Source organism: Taeniopygia guttata, chromosome 4 (genome assembly GCF_048771995.1).
Source record: "Taeniopygia guttata chromosome 4, bTaeGut7.mat, whole genome shotgun sequence".
NCBI classification, from domain to species: domain Eukaryota; kingdom Metazoa; phylum Chordata; class Aves; order Passeriformes; family Estrildidae; genus Taeniopygia; species Taeniopygia guttata.
In genome coordinates, this window is record NC_133028.1 from 385,213 (window position 1) to 406,164 (window position 20,952).

Below are 20,952 nucleotides of genomic sequence, written 5' to 3' on the forward strand. Positions count from 1 at the left end.
ATTCCTGCTGTCCCTGGTGGAAGGGAATTCCTGCTGTCCCTGAAGGGAATTCCTGCTGTCCCTGTAGGAAGGGAATTCCTGCTGTCCCTGAGGGAAGGGAATTCCTGCTGTCCCTGAAGGAAGGGAATTCCTGCTGTCCCTGAGGGAAGGGAATTCCTGCTGTCCCTGAAGGAATTCCTGCTGTCCCTGAAGGGAATTCCTGCTGTCCCTAGGGGAAGGGAATTCCTGCTATCCCTGAAGGGAATTCCTGCTGTTCCTGAGGGAAGGGAATTCCTGCTGTTCCTGAGGGAATTCCTGCTGTCCCTGAGGGAAGGGAATTCCTGATGTCCCTGAAGGGAATTCCTGCTGTCCCTGAAGGGAATTCCTGCTGTCGCTAAGGGAATTCCTGCTGTCCCTGAAGGAATTCCTGCTGTCCCTGGGTGAAGGGAATTCCTGCTGTCCCTGAGGGAAGGGAATTCCTGCTGTCCCTGAAGGGAATTCCTGCTGTTCCTGAGGGAATTCCTGCTGTCCCTGAAGGGAATTCCTGCTGTCCCTAAGGGAATTCCTGCTGTCCCTGAGGGAAGGGAATTCCTGCTGTCCCTGAAGGAAGGGAATTCCTGCTGTCCCTGAAGGAAGGGAATTCCTGCTGTCCCCGGGGGAAGGGAATTCCTGCTGTCCCTGAAGGGAATTCCTGCTGTCGCTAAGGGAATTCCTGCTGTCCCTGAGGGAAGGGAATTCCTGCTGTGGGAGCCTCCCCTGCTGGGGACACCTCACCTCCTGCTGGTTTATCTCGTGGTCCCTCACCCTGTGAGCGGGACAGTGCTCCAGGTGATGCCATCAGTCCTGTGTCCTGGCTGTCCCAGGGTCCCTGTGCTGCCAGCCAGAATCCACAGGTGTCTCAGACACCCCAGAGCTTCTCACATGGCGCCAGACCCCTTTCCATGGGCAGCTCAACCCCAAATCTGCTGGTTTCTCTGTAAATGCTTGGTTTCCTTCAGGTTATCAATGTTCTGGATCCCCCGTAGAGAATCCCAGAATCAGTGAGGTTGTAAAACAGCCCCAGGCTCTCCCACCCTTGCAAGGAAACACCCCCACGCCCACCAAACCCTCTGACAAAGGGCCAGACCCCCTCATTTCTCAAACTCTCCCTGGGATGGGCTCCCCACTGCCCTGGGAGCCCGTTCCAGGCTGGCCACCCTTCCAGCAGAGGGGATTCCTGCTGTCCATGCTGAGCCTCCCTGTGCAGCTGGGTGATGCCGGGGTCCTGTCACCATCCCTGGCTGCTGCCAGCCCCAGCCAGCTCCAGAGGAGCCTTCCCCAGGCCCGAGGGAAGCAGCACTGCCAGCAGCTCTCCCTGTCCCCCCAGCCGCGACCCACCATGGATGCACGGGCACACCGAGAGAGTCAAAGCAGAGGCTCCGAGTCAGAGACGTTTTAAAAATGTGTGTGCTCAAGTAAAGGACTTTTTAATGTTTTAATAACAAATATTACAAGATATTTTTCTCCATGCCCGGTGCCTGCTGAGCCATCATGCTGAGCCTGTATTTATGGCACTGTAAAGCACAATGAAGGCAGCAGCACTAGGAATACTAATAGCCTCCAGTTTATTACACTAAGGCTGAGTGCTTCATTTTAATTGCATGGAAACATTTAATTTGTTAGATGAGGTGTCATGTAGTTTTCCTCAGGCACCAGTAACTCATATCCACACTGGGACAATCGAACAATCTAAGGGAGGCTTTAAAATTAAATGGATTTTACTATTTCTTACCTTGTTGGGGTGTGTGGGTGGCCAGACTCTTGGATCTTGTAGAGTTAAAATATTTTTGACTCTTTTTTGGAAGACTTGGTTGGGGTAAGCCAGCCCAAAAACACAAAGCATTTGGTGTGCCCATCCCTCCACATGGCCCGAGGATGCTCCTGCCTGTCCCTGGTGCTGAACCTGCTGGTGTGGCCAGGCAGGGGCCCTTGGCTGCAGCCAGGGAAACCCATCTGGGGAGGGAAGGGTGGAATTCAGAGCACAGCTGATCGGTGGGCTGGCTGTGGCTGGGGCGGGGGTGATTTTCTCCCCAGGGGTGGCTGTGGGGCTGTGTTTGGGTTTGCTGACACGGGGCTGGAACACAGGCTGGGTTTTGTGTCCTTGCTGAGCTCCCCCAGAGCTGAGGCCTTTCCTGCCCCTGGGGCCACTCTGGGGAGGGGACACGGCCAGGACAGGTGACCCTGACTGACCCAAGGGACATTCCAGTGACATCACTGTCAGCAGGAAAAGAGGGGGAAGGAGGAAGGGGGAGACATTTGGAGTGATGGGGTTTGTGCCCCCAGGTGACAGCTTGGTGGCAAGGGCCCTGCTCTCCTGGAGGTGCTGAACACCTAACATTGGGAGGGGGTGACTTCATTCCTTGTTTTTCTTTGCCTGTGTGTATGGTTTCTCTGCTTTCCTGTTAGACTGCCTTTATCCAGCCCACCAGCTCTCCAGCTCTTACCCTCCTGATTCTCCTGTTCCCTGGTGGGAGTGAGGGAGAGACTGGGAGGGACTGGGGCTGCTGGGTCACACCTTCCTGCCTCCCCTCAGCCCTCCCAGCACTGCTCTGAGCACTTCTCATTTGAGGAGAGAAAGGGAAAGAAAACCCAAGTGAGCAGGAATGGATTTCACAGAATCCTGGGATTCATGGAATGGGTTGGGAGGGACCTTAAATCCCATCCCATTCCACCCCTGCCATGGCAGGAACACCTCCCACTGTCCCAGGGTGCCCCAAGCCCCAGTGTCCAGCCTGGCCTGGGACACTGCCAGGGGTCCAGGGGCAGCCACAGCTGCTCTGGGCAGCAGAGGAACAGTGACAGTAAAGAACAGGGTTCAGTGAATTCTCTAAAGTGATACCAGACCAGGACATGTCAGAAAAATGGGCATTTTGTGAAAATAATTCATTCAAGAAATAAAAAGGAAGTGTGTCCCATGTGGCAAAATGGCTGAGGAAAATGAAGGTTGTTTGGAAGGAGTTTGGAGCTGGAGGTTGTTTGGAGCTGGTTCTATCAAACAAGGAGAGCAGCTGCTTTCCTCTGCTCACAGAGGGATGCTCAAACAGGGCTGATGAGCGTGGAGCAGTGCCTGAGTCAGCACAGCTTCATTTCCTCTGTGCTAGGGGCTGCAGCTCAGCCTGGGCTTCATCCTCACACGCTGATCCCACACGTTGGGACAGCGGCCTTAAAAAGCTCCCTAATGGAAGTGCAAAGTGACGGCTAAGTGCAGGGGAGGTAAGGCTGCAGAGCTTTGCAAAGCCGGTGGTAAATACCTTATCTCTGCAGGTTTGCAGGGAGATAGGAGTTATCTAAGATATGCTGCAGCTCAGCTCCCACTTTATGGGCTCAGCGCTGTCATGTCCGTGCTATGGAAGAATAATTCTCCCAGCAGGAATTACTGGGGAAGAGGAATATTATGCAGAAGAGGAGACTCTGCTGTCCTTAATATCCACATTATGGCCTTGGAGGCAGCGAGGAGCTGCCGTGGCAATGAGCAAACAGAGCAGTGACACACACGGGGGAAGCCATGTGTTAATGACAAATGTCCTGGCCAAGCCCCACCATTTCCAGTTCCTCTGGGCCTTTGGAAAGGCAGGACTGGCAGGGTGTGAGGCCCTGGCACAGGTGCCCAGAGCAGCTGGGCAGCCCCTGGATCCCTGGCAGTGCCCAAGGCCAGGCTGGACACTGGGTTTGGAGCAGCCTGGGACAGTGGGAGGGGTCCCTGCCATGGCAGGGGTGGCACTGGGTGGCTTTAAGGTCCCTTCCAGCCCAGACCATTCTGTGACTCTGTGAGGACTTGCACATGACAAAAACCATGAGGCCAGTGCTGTTAAAACTGGGGATGCACGAGAAATTCTCATCCAGTGGTCACATTGCCTCAAAAGAAGAGAGTCACTGGGAGGAGTGAGGGTTGATCTCCTGAGGATGGATTTTTGTACCACTAAAGGTGTTGCAGTAAGAGCTGAAAAAGCTGAGAAGGGCTTTTCCATCAGCAGCGACTGGAACAAGCCTCTTCCAAAGTGTCAGTGACTGGTTTTGGAGTGTGCATTTCCTGGGGATGCTCCTGGCTACAGAATCTAGAGCTGCACAAGGGGCTGCCCTGGGCAGCACCTGGGGCTGGAGTTCTGGTTGGATTTGGGAGGATAAAAGAGGCCCTGGATGTGGATGGCTGTGGGCTCCCAGTCACTGCTCCCACACCCAGAGGGACAGCTCACGTTGAGCTGTGCACAGATTCTGGGAACTTTGATCTCAATTTTGGAACTGCCCCAGAAACTCAATTTCATATTTCTCTTCTGACTCGAAGCAAGACCTTTATGATGTCCCCTCTCTGCACCACTGGCTGAGGATCTCTGCCCCTGTCCTGCAGGATGTGAGTACAGGAGCTCCTGCAGGTGCCAAAAATCCCTCTGGTGCTGCCCAAGCCACGGGAAGGAAGGAGCTGGCAGCCCAGAGGTACCAGGGATGGGCCTGAAGTCAGCTGGGGATGCATTGTCCCACTTACCCCTCCTGGAGACCACAATTCCCAATCCTCAGGTCTGTCCCTGCTTTCAGACTCCTGAAAGTAACAGAAAGGCCAAGAACATTCACAAGGTCATCACTGAATAATTGTGAATAATCAGCAACCCTGAGAAAATCACAGGTCACTGGCAGGGAACTGAGGAGCAGAAAGAGACCAAAAAAAAGTTGGAATTAATTATTTCCCAGACATTTATCACTACTTTAGTGTTGCTAAAATGAATATCAGGTGATGAATTATTGTTCATGAACAGCACAGAAAAATCTCAGTAGCCAACAATTTGTAATTTCTACACCTATAGAAAGCTGTGACTCTGAGCAATGACACACTAAATCCTTCACTGCTGCCAAGGAAACGCTGTCCCAGGAGTGTGGCAGCGGATCTCTGTTATCCCAGGAGTGTGGCAGTGGATCTCTCTGTTATCCCAGGAGTGTGGCAGTGGATCTCTGTTATCCCAGGAGTGTGGCAGTGGATCTCTGTTATCCCAGGAGTGTGGCAGCGGATCTCTGTTATCCCAGGAGTGTGGCAGCGGATCTCTGTTATCCCAGGGCTGTGGCTGTGGATCTCTGTTGTCCCAGGAGTGTGGCAGTGGATCTCTGTTATCCCAGGAGTGTGGCAGTGGATCTCTCTGTTATCCCAGGAGTGTGGCAGTGGATCTCTGTTATCCCAGGAGTGTGGCAGTGGATCTCTCTGTTATCCCAGGGCTGTGGCAGTGGATCTCTGTTATCCCAGGAGTGGGCAGTGGATCTCTGTTATCCCAGGAGTGTGGCAGTGGATCTCTCTGTTATCCCAGGAGTGTGCAGTGGATCTCTGCTATCCCAGGAGTTGTTCCCTGGGAGGGGCTGTGGCCCTGGCACAGGTGCCCAGAGCAGCTGTGGCTGCCCCTGGATCCCTGACAGTGCCCAAGGCCAGGCTGGACAGAGTTTGGAGCAGCCTGGGACAGTGGGAGGTGTCCCTGCCAGGGCAGGGGTGGCACTGGGTGGGTTCTGAGGTCCCTCCTGACTAAAACCATTCTGGGATTCTGTTTATGAATCTCACTATGGGCATCTAATTTAATAACTCTTGACCAAACTAATTTGTAGCTGTCCTCATAGCAATTAATGAATTTATAATAGAAGAACAATTTGCCTCTTTATGCCCAAATCAGCATGTTCAGACTGGGGGGGGGGGGGGGGGGGGAGGGGGGGAAGGCTCTTTTTTTCTGAGGGGAAGACAAAGGTGCTTTGTGCCTGATTTGAATTTCAGACAAACATTTAACAGATCACTTTGCTTTCCCAAACCACAGTGCAGGCTCTAAGAGCAGCTAAATTGCTATAAATTAAAGTTAAATGTCAAAAAGGCAAAGATGTGCAGGAATGCAGGAGACAATCTCGGTGCAATTGGGGTTGTTACTGAGCTGCTTTTATCCACTTTGCTTGCATAGAGTTAAGTGCTCTTCCTGGAAAGGGGGACTTTTATTTCTGTCTATTTTTAAGTAAGTCCCAACCCCCAGTTCCACTGAAATAGGGTTTCATAATTTCTCATTTTCAAATATCATCAGGGAAAGAATTGTGATTGTCCACTTGTTGTGCTTATCATTTCAGTGGAGTTTTGCAGCCTGTTCTTGGGGAAATGTTGTGCCTTGGCTGCAGCAGGCATCAACCTGCTCAGTAAAAGAGAAATGAAGGCACCATTTCTACCTGTGTTGAGTTGGCCTCTGTGGGAGGGGAGCAATGAAATCCCTGCTTCCCTTGGCACTTCAACATAGAAAATAGAAGGGGAACTGCAGTGTGAGCTCTGTGTGACAGACAAGAGCACAGGGATCAGTGTCCAACAGGCAGGCACGACTCCAGCAGGGCCAGGCTGCTCCGGGCCTGCCCACAGCTGTGCTCAGCTGTGCCCAGCGCCAGTGTCCCCAGCCAGCCCGGCAGGTGACACCGAGCTGCTGTGCCCAGTGTCAGTGTCCCCAGCCAGCCCTGCAGGTGACACCGAGCACAGCCCCGGGACGTGTCCCCAGCCAGCCCTGCAGGTGACACCGAGCTGCTGTGCCCAGCACCAGTGTCCCCAGCCAGCCCTGCAGGTGACACCGAGCTGCTGTGCCCAGTGCCAGTGTCCCCAGCCAGCCCTGCAGGTGTCCCCAGCCAGCCCTGCAGGTGACACCGAGCTGCTGTGCACAGCCCCGGGAGTGTCCCCAGCCAGCCCTGCAGGTGACACCGAGCACAGCCCCAGGGAATGTCCCCAGCCAGCCCTGCAGGTGACACCGAGCACAGCCCAGCACCAGTGTCCCCAGCCAGCCCTGCAGGTGACACCGAGCACAGCCCCGGGACATGTCCCCAGCCAGCCCTGCAGGTGACACCGAGCACAGCCCCGGGAGGGGACCAGGAGCTTCTCTGCACTTCCCACAGCCTCGCTGGAAGTGGTCAGGATCCCCATTCCAGCTCCAAATCAAACCTTTTAAAAAATCCCCATGGAAGTAAATACCTTTCCTTGCCCTATTCCCTTCCTCCTCCAGTGCCTCAGTTTCCTCCCAGCACCGTCAGTCTCTGCTCAGGATGTGCCCCAAGTCCAGTCTGGAGATCTGCTTCAGAATGCTGCCTCCAGGACTGATTTTCCTTTGGGAAAAGGTGGAGGTGGAAGTATGGGGTTACTGGTTTTCCCATTGTGTGCCTCCACGTGGCCTGGGCTGGTCTAGCTCCTTGTACCAGCTCTGCCCAAGCTCTCTGCATCCCCAGGGACCTCAGACCTCCCTGGGCAGAAGCCAAAAGGAAAACAGTGCAGGGGAAATGTGCTCCTGTGCAGCAGCAGCAGCAGCAGCAGGTTGATTTCTAACCCAGTCATCCATGACATGAAGACTCACCAAGTCCAGAAATCACTGGCCTGACAATTTGGAGGCAGGGGAGGTGGGGCCTGCATCCAGCTCAGAGAGAGACACAAACTGGGACCAGGACCCTGCTAGCTCCCTGAGCCTGGGGAGTGCCTGCAGGACTGCTCCTGGCAGCTCTTCCCTCCTGCCCTGGCAGTGCTGTGCTGCTTTCAGCACTTCAAACCTTCATGATTTTCATTGCAGAATTTCCATTTTTGCATTTAACTGCTTCTTCCAGAAACAAAAATAAATACTGTTCCCCCTATACCTACATACATACATATATATAAAAATATATGCACTCACACACACATATATGTTACACCTCATAAAATTCCTAAAGAAGCTTCAGCAGGATTGATTGAAACAGGCAATTTCGTAGCAAGCTGCAAAGTTCTTCCCTGAATCAGTGACTCATGATGCCCTATAAAGCACGCACGAAAACGTCATAATGACCTACTGCTATTATTTCTTCCTTAAATCTTGCCGGTGAGAGGAGCAGGAGTTGGCAGAGGGAGGGCAGGAGGGGCTGAGCTGGGTGCAGCACAGCCGCATGGGAGAGGGCTCTGCCTCGCTCACAGCCCGGGTTTGGGCTCAGGGACAGGCAGGAAACCTGTCTGTGGGCTCAGGAGCACCCCGGTCACTCGTTTACAGTCCTGGAACAGAACAGCTCCAGCTCAGCAGCCTCTGACCCTCAGCTCCTCGTCTCACTGGCTCAGAGAGGAGCAGGTGTCATGGGGGAGAGCAGGACTGCCCAGCCCAGAGCCCCCATTGTGGGCTGATCCCAAAGGAAAGGTGGGAATTGTGTCCCTGTGCCCCTCAGGTGAGAGCCCACCTGCAGAGCTGCCCCAGCCCTGGGGCCAACAGCAGGAGGACGTGGAGCTGCTGGAGAGAGCCCAGAGGAGGCCCCGGAGCTGCTCCAGGGCTGGAGCCCCTCTGCTCTGGAGCCAGGCTGGCAGAGCTGGGAATGTTCCCCTGGAGAAGGGAAAATTCCAGGGAATCCTCAGAGTCCCTGGAGGGGCTCCAGGAGAGCTGGAGAGGGACTGGGGACAAGGGACAGAGGGACAGGAGCCAGGGAATGGCTCCCACTGGGAAAGGGGAGCTTGGGCTGGGATCTTGGCAAGGAATTCCTGGCTGGGCTGGAATTCCCAGATTTGCTGTGGCTGCCCCTGGATCCCTGGCAGTGCCCAAGGACAGACTGGACACTGGGGCTGGAGCAGCCTGGGATGTGGAAGGTTCCCTGCCATGGCACGGGGTGGAATGAGGTGACCCTGAAATCCTGTCTGCCCCAAACCATTCCATGATTCTGTGGTTCAGACTAGGGAAGAGACAGCTGAGGGATGAGCTATTCCCACCTAAGCCTGTCCCTGTGCTGTCCTTGGGCAAAGGCAGAGCCCCTTTCCTCTGCCCACTCCCAGTTTGGCATTCAGGCTGGCACCATCGGAGCCGGGGATGCTCCCGAGGCAGCCCAGCAGGGCCCAGGGGAGCCCTGGGTGTGGTTCTCAGGGGTGCTCGGTGGGCACACCCGCTGTTCTGCACACTTCTGGATCCGTCCCTGGGCTCGGTGTGGGGTTTTATGAGCACACACGGCACATTCAGCAGGACTGACACCACAGATGTGTGGAGCCACACAGGAGCGTAAATGTCACTGAGATGAGACACAAGGACACCGGGACGATGGAAGCCCTGTGATATGGAGGATGAATAGCATCCAGGCAATTTATTTTTTAACTTAATTTTTGGTGTCCAGATCCAGTTATTGACTTCCCAGCATGAGAGAGCAGATTGAAGCCTGTGACGTGCGGGTACTCATGATGCAGCGAGTTAAACACGTTTGTGAGTCTGTGCAGGACTAAAGACTCCAGAAACACAAGAAATTTAGCAATACAGATACAATATAAAAAAATTACTTTCAAGACTTCCCCCCACCCCCAGATAAGAGGCTCTACTGGTTTGTTTGTCTTATTTTTGATCAAACTCTGGTTTTGTTGTCAGCAATGCTGAACGTCTTGAATTTCCTTTGATGGGATTTAAAAGCTGTTTCCAAAAGAAAAAGAAAAAAAAATAAAAGACAGACAAACTTTCCAATGCTGCCTTCTTTTTTTTTTTTTTCTGACTTAATTACACAGTAAACAAAGCAGATTTATTTCTGAGCACACCTGTATTATTTCTGAAGAGCTGTTGAGCATCTGTGGAATGAACAGGTTGTCTCCTCTTTCTCAATAAAAAGAGCCCGGAGCCAGAACACGCAGGGCTCGAGGCTGGTGTGTGTCATCACCCACAGGGCAGCAGCTCCTCTGTGCGGCCCCAGAGCTCTTAAACCTCTTCTGCAGGGCAGGAATGGCACAGGGGACGTGAGCGGGATGAGGCTGTGTCCCGGGGCTCTCCGTGATGGCAATCAGGAGTTCTGATTGGAACCCCGGAGCTGGGGTCGAGTCTCTGCGTTCTGCTGGGCTTGGAGATCTCAGCCACGGAATCCCAGGCTGGCTCAGTGTCATTCTTGGACACAAAATGAGCACACAGAAGCTTGGTAAGTTTAAAGGACAAAAAGAGAGTGTTTTATTTGAACATTTGGTATTTATAGAATTTTACAGGTAACCGTGGATTGGAGGATGGAATTACCACCTCTCCAACCACACTGGTCTAACGATCAATTAATCATTTTTCTCTCCTTACAGAAAAATATGCAAACTATTTTATTTTTACATGGAGTTGTGTGGGAACTCTGGCTCTCAAATATGTAAACATTATCAGAAGGCAAAAGAAGTTCTATGAGAACTTTAACATTTTCAAAAGAATTATAAAAGAAAACCTAACACTTTTAGAAGTCAGGGCAACAGCTCAGGCTGGAGGGAGCAAGCTGTCACCTGGTGCCACCTCCCTGCTCCAGCAGGGCCACTCCAGAGCTCAGAGCACTGCCAAGTGTGCTCACAGCTCTGCAATGGCCCCAGGGGGAGACCCCACAGCTCCCTGGGCTCTGTCAGGGCTGGCACTGCCCAGGGCAGGAGTTCTGCCTCCTGGGCAGGGGCAGCTCCTGGGCTCAGCCCTGCCCGGGGCTCTGGGGCCATGGCTGGGGCTGGAGCAGAGCCTGGGATGCTCTGAGTGCTGCACACAGGGACAGACTGGGACACAGGGACAGACAGACTGGGACAGACTGGGACAGACTGGGACAGACTGGGACACACAGGAACACAGGGACAGACAGACAGGGACAGACTGGGACAGACTGGGACAGACAGAGACACACAGGAACACAGGGACAGACAGACAGGGACAGACTGGGGGACACAGGGACACAGGGACAGACAGGGACAGACTGGGACAGACAGACAGGGACAGACTGGGACAGACTGGGACAGACTGGGACAGACAGGGACAGGCAGGGACACACAGGAACACAGGCACAGCCAGACAGGGACACCAGGGACAGGCAGGGACACACAGGAACAGACAGACTGGGACAGGCAGGGACAGACAGGGACAGGCAGGGACACACAGGAACACAGGGACAGACAGACAGGGGCAGACTGGGACAGACTGGGACAGACTGGGACAGACAGGGACACCAGGGACAGGCAGGCACACCCAGGGCTGAGGCCCCTCTCACTGGGGCTCCTCTCCAGGCTGAGCAGCCCCAGCTCCCCCAGCCTCTCTGTGACCATGCAGAGGATGAACCTCTGGGCCTCAGCAATAAAAAGGCTTCTGCTGCCCAGCTGTGTGTTTTCATTAAGTCCAAATGAGTTTAATGCATTCACAGTTTAATACATTGAAGATGCTCCTTTTGGTTGAGATTATCAAATTATCAGAAGCTGCAGTGCAAGAAAAAGACGCACAGACAGACCCAGGGAGGAGCAGAGGCAGCACAGCTGCCTGAGCTAAATGCCTTCAGGAAACCAGGTCCAGAGCAGGGGGATGCTGCTGCCCTTGGGCCTGAACTGCACAGTCACATCCCAAACCGCAGAACAGGGACCCGCTTCCCTGTGAGCTACATCAGCATCCACATGGAGTCACAGAACCATGGAATGGTTTGAGTGGAAGGGATCCTAAATCCCACCCAGAGCCACCCCTGCCATGGCAGGGACACCTCCCGCTGCCCCAGGCTGCTCCCAGTGTCCAACCTGGCCTTGGGCACTCCAGGGACAGGGAGAGCATCCAGGATAAATCCCTTTCCAGCCCCTCACTAGCACTCATCAAACACAATCAGCTGGACACTCTGCCCAGCTGATGATGAAGCTCATCACAACGGGGATTTACAGCACAGGAGCTCTTTAGGGCGAAGAATTTGTCCATCACTGCTTGGGTCAAGTAATTTTTAACTTCTGTACCAGCAAAAGAGTCTCCAGAGCTTTATTGCCCTTTCCTCCCATCAGAGCTGCTGATGATGTGAAGAGCACTTTACGTGGGCTGGGGCCAGGCCAGCCCCAGCAGTTTGCTCCTCCACAAAGGCAGGCTGGTGGGTGCGGGAGGACGAGGCAGAAATGCAGCAAAGAGTTAAAGGACATGAAAGCCCTTCCAGCACAGCTTAGTGCACACAGGCAGAGCAATTGGGAAGCGAGCACATTACTGCCTGAGTGAGTGACCCGGAACGTCATCATGACACATCACTATTGTTCCCTTGCAGAATATTTCCTTTGGGAGCAAAATGAGTGAGGAACGAGTTCCCAAATGATTGCTAACAAGGAAAAAAAAAAAATTGGGGAAGGGGAGAATAAAAGGGAGAAAAGAGCCCAGAAAGGCTTCATAGGCTAAGAGCAAATTACTCTGCAATTCAGCGAGCGATTTCATGGACATGCTGCAGGGATAATGCATTCTGAGTGGCTAGAATTTCATTTAATTCCACTTCATTGTTGAGCATCTTTTCCAGGGGTTTTATGACTGAACACTGTGTGCCCATTTGCCTTGTTCCTAATCTGGCTTTTTGACAGTCACACTGGATAGACGTGTTCGTGTTTGTTTGTGCGACGCCCCTTCTGTCCTGAGACACAAGCACTGAAAGGAAAATGTTCACAAATGAACCTTAATTTCTCCACAATTGCTGTTTAGGCTGGTGACTGAAGGTTTTTGTCTCTGCTGTGCTTCCAGGCTGTCAATCACTCATGGATCAATTAATTGATCCATCAATCCATTTTTCTACCTTGCAGAAATGCCTGCAGCTGCCTCCAGTGGCCGAGGGGGCACAAAGCTCTGAGAACCTCAGCTCGATGGCATTTGCACTGCTCCAGAAGGAGCTCTGGGACAGCCTGTGTGGAAATCAGGAGGATCTCTCCATTTTCTGTAGCTTCCTCATGAAGCCAGAGGAAACCTCAAGTACTCTGAGCAGATTAACAGAGTTATTGAATGGTTTGGGTTGGAAAGGATCTTAAAAACTGTCTTGTTCCCCCTGCCATGGCAGGGACACCTCCCACTGTCCCAGGTGCTCCAGCCCCAGTATCCAACCTGGCCTGGGCACTGCCAGGGATCCAGGGGCAGCCCCAGCTGCTCTGGGCACCTGTGCCAGGGCCTCACACCCTCCCAGGGAGCAATTCCCAATTCCCAATATCCCATCCATCCCCAGCCTCTGGCAGTGGGAGCCATTCCCTGTGTCCTGTCCCTCCAGGCCCTTGTAAGGAGTGTAATTTTCTGGACCAGTCCTGGACCATTTGTATCTGCCATAGTGCCACCAGCTGGAAACATCAAATTATTCCATTTTCGTAGCCTTTTTGTTTTATTCTCTTCTCTTTCTGTGGTGGCTGGATCAACCTGGTTTCCTTGGCAATAGCAGTGTGACAGCAAAATTGTCCCAAGTTATTTTCCTCTTGGATTAGTTCCATCCTTGGGAGGTCTTTTCCTTGCAGAGAAGGGCAGGGAGCTTCTTGGATCATGTTAATTCCTATTTGCTTCCCAAGAAGCCACCTTTGGGAAGGAAAGTGACCCTCTTCCCTTGGCTGTGGGCTGTCCATGCTGGGGAGTGGTGGCTGGAGAGGAGTGGTGCCATCAGGGGCTGCTGTCCCTCCGGGAGGGAGCGGCCTCAGAAACAGGACAATGCTCAGATCTGCCGGGATGAGACATTTCTCATGCAATTGGGGATAATTGAGTGTTTTCTTGTGCAGCCCCATCTGCCCGTGGCCACTGTTCTCTCCTGCTTTATAATTAGCTCTTGCGCTGTTGCGAGGACTGATTTGTCATTCTGTCTTTGTGCCATTTCCAGCTCTGATACAAAGCACATCTCCATGTAAAACCACTATTTGCAGATCAAGTAAAAGGACAGCCTGACCTAAAATCCCATCTTGGCCCCATGGTAAAACCAAGGCAACAATTACAAATAAAAGGACAATAGAGGAAGAACAGAACTGGGAAGATGGTAATTAGCACAAATGAGAAGCTGTGAAATTCAAATAGTTCGCTCAGAAAACGAAAGGCATTAAGGAAAGTCCCAGGAATAAGAATTGTAGAGCATGTTAGAACCACAAGGGATCTCAGCAATGACATTTGGCTCTTTGGTGGTGGAGGAGAAGCAAGTGATAACCTGTTCTCCAGCTCTCAATATGTGCTCACCTTCCTCTCCCAGTTTTAAAATTAAAAGATGATTTATTTGTATTTCGTGAATATGATTAGGAATAATTACCAAGGAAGATATTAAGAAAATACTGGGAATTTGTTTGTTTAAAAATTATTAGGTCATTTTAATGCACTTAAAATGTTGGCTGAGGGGGAATCTGCACAGGAATGTAGGAAGCCCCACATGGCTCAACATGAGCTTTTACTGTGAGTAAATCTATTGCTGGCCATGGCAGGGACAGGAAGGATTTTACACAGACAATTTCAAAGGTACCCGTGGAGATTTAAAGAATGCAGGCTGTGTTAGGGAAGAGGGTTAAGGGGTCTTGGCAAGCAAGCAGAGCTCCAGAAATTCCACTGAGGGGCTGCAGCAAAGACATCGACAGAGACCCCGGAGAAAATGAGGAGGGAGCTGAAGTCAGGAAAGGAAAAACATCTTCTGTTTCAATGAGAGACACCAGTGGGACTGAGATCATACTCCAGCCAGTTGGCTGCTGACAGCTTTAGAAAGGAATTTGGGGAAGGATCAGAAGAGAGTCCAAAAAAAAATGTGTAAGAAAAACTACTGGAGATCTGGAGACAGTGCCTTGCTCTGAGACTTTCACATCCAATCTGCTTATAAAAGAAAGTTTATAAAAGGGAAAAAAAAAAAAAAAAGAAGATGATGGAGAGGTGACTAATTTGATTAAGGTGTGTAAGTACTTTCCTAGGGAGAAAATTGTGGTTAGCAAAGTAGTCTTTAATCTTGTGGAGAAAGGAATATTTATGACTGGAAGTGGAATCCTGACATATTCAAATAGAAATAATTTTAACAGAGTGATGGGCCAGGTGAAGGCAGTGCCATGGAAAGTGCTGCATCTCTCTGCTGCTGAAGGATTTCAAATCAGGACTGAATTTTTTCCTCAAAGAGTCACTTTTGATTTCAGCCTTTCAGTCTGTTGCTAACCAGGTAAATGCAGTAACAAATCAGAGGTCACATGGAATGGCAGGGGTGACTTGGGGCCTGGGAGCTGCTGCACCAGCAGCACCACGCTCCAGGGCTTGGCTGCCTCCTGGAATCCCCAGGAGTCAGGAATTGGGGTGCTCCCCTCCCAGCCACCTCTCTGAGCTCTGTGTGTCATACCCAGGGCTCGGCAGAGCAGGGACATCTCAGCTGAGGGAATGGGATTGTTCTGCCTTGGGAAGAGAGGCTTGGGTGATCTTACTGCAGCCTTTCAGTGCCTGAGGAGGAACCTAAGGAGGCACCTTGGGCAAGGCCCTGCAGTGACAGGACAGGGGGAACTGCTTCGGTGACAGAGAGAAGCTTTAGATGGGATATTGGGCAGGAATTGCTCCCTGGCAGGGTGGGGAGGTGGCACAGGGTGCCAGAGGAGCTGTGGCTGCCCCTGGATCCCTGGCAGTGTCCAAGGCCAGGCTGGACACTGGGGCTGAAGCAGCCTGGGACAGTGGGAGGTGTCCCTGCCATGGCAGGGGTGGCACTGGGTGGGATTTAAGGGCCCTTCCAACGCAAACCATTCTCCGATTCACTGATAAAAACAACCTGACAAGCTGCATTAAGGAGTCTGGCCCACCTCATCCAGCCTTTGTCATTCCTGGGGCTTGGGGGACAGCCCAGAGGATTTTCCCTCGATGAGATGGCTTTGCTGGAAGGGCACCCAGTGACACCTTTCCCAGAACATAAATTGTGCATCAGTGTGAGCACAGCTCTGCCCCAGGGACTGAGACTCGAGAGCTGCCAGGGTGGGGATGTGAAGGGCAAAGGCAGGAATGGAGACCTGTTCTGCCCAGCTGGCAGAGCTCAGAGGAGATGTCCAAGCAAGTGGCGGTCAGAGGACACCGGGTGCCTCCCTGCACTCCAGGGAGAGCCCCTGGGGAGCCTCTCACAGACCTGCTCTGCCCTGTGGCCCCAGCTGGGCCCAGGAGGCTGAGCCCAGCACAGAGCTGCAGCTGGACCCGGAGCTGCCTGCATCCACGCTGCCAGTGTCATCCCACTGAAGCAGAAAATAGGAACGTGTTGAGCCATCACGTGGCCTCCTGCAAAGATTGAAGTGCTACCAGGGGTTTCTATTTGTGTGCATCTCCTCATTTCCTAATTATCATGTTTTCCCCCCGGTCTTTTCAGCAACAAATAAATAAATACCTAAATGTTCCCATGCCTGGAATAAGAGCTGGAGCGTCTCTTTAGCCCACAGCCCTTCTCTGGAATTCACAAGGCTCGGGCTGGCACCGGTGACCATGGTTTGAATTAAAAATATGTAAAAGGGAATTTAAAATCACTGGGCCAGATCATCAGCTGCTGCAAGTCAGTGAAGACCAGCTGAAGCCAACAGAACCACAATTATTTTGATTAAGCAGTGAGATCTGACTGTATGCAAAAGAAGCTATGCCCATCCTCACTCATACCTCCAAGCTCTCACTATTTGCTGTCCTCTGCAGTAAGAGAGGTTAATTATCATCATCTGGAAGCACTGGAGTGAAATTAAATAAAGGAGAATTTAGGAGGCATGTCAGGAGCTGTAGCTCTGCTAGCACAGCATATTCTCACCAGGAAAGGGAGGGATGGCTGATCACCTGGGTCAGGGAAACTTGGGGTGCTCAAAGGGCTGGGAAAGATGCTGCAAGGAGCAGCACCCCTCCACCCTGGGAAGGAGATCTGGGATCTAGATGAGCTGCTCCAGGTCTTTGATCCCCTGTTTCTGCGTGATCGCATTTCCCAGTGGGAGTGCTGAGCAGGGCACAGGCTATCTGAATTATTATCCAAGCAAACACTCTCATTCTCAAAATCTGGGAAGTTTTCCAGCTTAATTAACATTAACATTTGTTTTCAGGAAGCCGTCTGTCAGTGTGCCACCAGCAGCACTAAACACGAGCTCTGAGCACACACACGGGTAGGTAGTGACCCAGGTGAGCACGGAGCTCCATCTCCCAGCTTTGCTCCTTACAAGGTTCGTTATTCCTCGGCTGGGTAAATCATCCCCTCCTCGAGCTGCAGCAGCCTCTCCCTCCACAGGTGGTGTCACTGAAAGCTAATGAGCAAACATCCTGTGCCATCCTGGCCTCAGCTCACCCAGACACCAGCGCTGCCTGCCTCTGCTGCTGCTGCTGGTGCTGGTGCTGGTGCTGGTGCTGGTGCTGGTGCTGGCGCTGGCTAGAAAGGAAAGGCAAAAGGAAGATGGATTTCACGTGGCATTCTGTCCCAGTTCTCCTCCCAGATCTGTTCAAATGCAGATTTCTTATATATCACAGAATCCTAGAATGGTTTGTGTTAGAAGGAATTTTAAATCCCACCCAGTGCCACCCCTGCCCTGGCAGGGACCCCTCCCACTGTCCCAGGCTGCTCCAAACCCAATGTCCAACCTGGCCTGGGACACTGCCAGGGATCCAGGGCAGCCACAGCTGCTGTGGGCACCTGCGCCAGGGCCTCCCCATCCTGTGCAGTGAATGCACAGGGATTAATTCTTCATCTTCTTGGGATCTTTCTCCCTTGGCCACCTTTGGTGACAATCAGTGCTCAAAGGACGGTGAGACAGTGATTGAGTCTGCTGCAGAAGGGGGCTGAGATTGACCCGGTGGAGAAACAGGGACACAGAGTGGGACAGGTCACAGCTGTGGAAAATGACACCAGGATTTCCAGTGCTGACCCAACCACAGCCCCACCCTCAGAGCTGACACGGCTGCACATCCTTTGGGCAATTTCCTGCATCCCCCTGGAGAAGCTTTAACCTTGTCTGACTGACACACCAACACTGGCCCTACCCCCCTGGACACCCTGCAAATGTCGTGGCTGGATGGGGCTCCAGGCAGCCTGGGGCAGTGGGAGTGTCCCTGCCCATGGCAGGGGCTGGAGCTGGGTGGCTTTTAAGGTCCCTTCCAACCCAAGCCCTTCTGTGACTCGTGATTCTGTTCCTCCCTGAATGAGCTGCTCCTGGGGAAGCTGTGTGAGACAAACAGGTCCTTCCCCATCTCTGAGCTTGCTCCGTCTTCTCTTTGCTCTGTTTAAAAGGCCAATCCTTTTCTTCTGTCAAGGGGCCTTCCTCATTGCTGGCTGTGTGGCCTGAATCCTGGAGCACTCCTGGTCCCTTCCCGAGTCGCCCGAGCCCAGCACGGCTGCTGCCAGCAGAGAGAATGTCCCACAGACATTGCCAGGGCTTGGCACACGATTGCAAGGTCCGAGTTCCTCTGGCTCCTCGCAGTCAGAGCTCCTCTCCCTTCTGCCTGAGCCCCCATGAGGAAAAGCCCAGGATAACTTGGTGCCAGCTGTGGCTGTGCCAGGGCAGGGCAGGGTAAGAGCCCCAGCACAGCCAGCGGGTCCCTGGCCACGGTGCTGTCCCTCCCGGGGCAGGTGAGCACACCTGTGCAGGTGTGAGCTCTGAGCTGGGTCCCATGCACAGGAGATGCTCCTCTGCATTGCTGCAGTGCTGTCCCTCCCTGGGTGAGCACACCTGTGCAGGTGTGAGCTCTGAGCCGGGTCCCATGCACAGGAGATGCTCCTCTGCCGCGCCCGGGCTGGGAGCTGCCCCTCCATCCTCTGCTTGGCAACAGAAGGAGAGGTTGGCATGGCAACTTCTCCTGACGAGGGCCAGGTTGTTGGAAAGGGACTGAGATCAGCTGTTGTCTTGTCCACGGAGAGAGGGACAAGGAGCACAGCTTAATTTGAATTAGAAAAGCCTCTGGGGCTGTGAGTGCTCAGTGCTCAGGTGCAGGTGGCACCAGGCTGGCGGGGAGGCCACAGCGGGTGCAGAGTTTGATGTGTGGGCAGGGTAAAGCTGCCGGGGCTGCCCTAGATTCACTCAACCCCTTCAGTGCTGAGCCCTGGGTGGGCTTTGTCTGATGCTATTTCAGCTTCAAGGGCTCCTCGGGACCTTGAGCTCCTCTCTGTTTGCATCAGCACCCAAGAATCTCTTCATTTCCCAGCTGTTCCCTGGCTCTGCCACGCTGCTGTCAGTGGCCCTCAGATCTCTGCACTCACACGTCCTGCACCTGCTCTCACACCCTGCCCTGTCTTACTGCCCTACTTCTGCCTTGTTCTTCAGATCCCCACAGAGCAACTCGGCTATTCCCAGTTTTCCTAGGTGAATCCACCTCATTCCAAGGACTCACAAACCACAGAGTCACACACAGAGTCACAGAGCCAGAGAATTGTAGAATGGTTTGTGCTGGAAGGGATCTTAGGGATCATCCAGTTCCAACCCCCTCCATGTCCACTAGGTCAGGAGTTTACCAACCCCTACACCAAACCAGGAGCCATCTCTGTTGCACCCAACCCTCCTTCTTTCTCCTTCTCCTCCTGCAGGACGTCCTGCAATTACCAACCTGAACTACACTGGCTGGCTGCTCTTGGAACCTGAAATATTTCCACTTCACAGTTCCAAATTTGGGATTAGAGATGAATCTTTGGGGCAAGATAAGAGGTGACAGCTGAAGGATCCCACCCTTAGTGAATGCATACTGGTAGATGGGATTCTTAGAGAATTTTTATCTCTTATCCATCAGTTTGAAATCTCTGTGGGCTCTGAACCCACCTTGCCTCTGTCTTTCAGCTACAACATCCAGAGTGAACAGCAATTACCCAGAAAAAGAGGGATCATCTCCCTGCAGCTGCAGAGCACCCCTGGTGTTGAATGCATTCCAAATGAACACAAAGAAATGTGGAAAACAAGTCAGGGACACTCTGGCAACTGAATTCATCCCGACACAGGCCTCCCCTATGCCCTGTGCTGCAAGCTGAGCTCTGTTTGAAATGGAGCCATCCCATTAATCTGGAGAACATCCTTAAACTGGGGGTTTAGATTTGGGGTCCTTTGCAGCTGCCCTTGGACACTCCGTGTCTTTTGTTAGCCCATTGTTCCTCCTGTTCTCAGTCCACCTGGGGCTCCCTGGGTGAGGCAGGGTCTCTGTGCTGCCTCTGAAAGTTCTGAGAGATCTCAGAAGTTCTGAGAGATCTCAGCCTGCCCTCAGGGGCACTTCTGGGCCACAGGACTCAGAACAGCAGAATTTGGAATGAAATTCCTTTGGACACCTCTGTGGGGCCAGGAGGAACCTCAGACTGAAAACATCAGGCCAGAAGGAGAAGTTGGAAAAGTAACCATGAGGAATTTCCACCGGAGGTTTAGACTTTAACAAGCACAACGTTGGTAGCAGCTGTTTCCAGTAGGACCAAGAAGGAATCAGGATGGTGGTACTTTGGGGAAGGAGGACAGAATTCATGGAATCACAGAATGGTCTGGGTTGAGAGCGACCTTGGAGATCACCTAGTTCCAACCCCTGCCATTCCAATTTATTATTTAACTTCCCCTTGTTAAAAAAAGTAAAACAAAACCCACAAAACCACAAGGCGGAATCTCGATCTCCCCACAAAATAAATAATAGAAACAAGCAAACCTCAAACCTCTCTGATCCCAGCACAGAATCTCAGCCTGCTATAAACACTGCTGGATTTAAATATCAAGAATATTCAGTGCATCAACAACAAAATATAATCCATGTTATTTCATCTGACAATGCACAGAGGATGAAAATAGAAAGGCCCGCTCCATTAAGCTTTGCATCTCCAACTGCACTGAAATTATAATCAACAGCTTCTTCAGGGCAGGGGGGGAAACAAAGGAAGGCAGAAGGAAAAATATCCATGTTGGGTATTTTTTCCCCATGGCACTTAGAAGAATACATTTCTAGCCCATTAGAGGGGCTTTGCTGAATTTGGGGGTCTTGGCCAAACCCTCTCATCTTGCAGCAGTGCACAGGAGCTGCAAGCCAGGAGCAGGAGCCCACCAGCAGCACACACAGCTCCCTGTGATCCCCCCCTGCCCTGCCCTGTGCCCCCTGTGGTCCCCCCACCCTGCCTGTGCCCCCTGTGATCCCCCCCTGCCCTGTGCCCCCTGTGATCCCACCCTGTGCCCCTGTGATCCCCCCACCCTGCCGGTGCCCCCTGCCCGGGCAGAGCAGCCCCAGGGCAGCCTGGGCTCAGTTCCACACAGCCCCAGCCGTGGGGCAGGCAGGCTCAGTTCCACCCAGCCCCAGCCGTGGGGCAGCCTGGGCTCAGTTCCACCCAGCCCCAGCC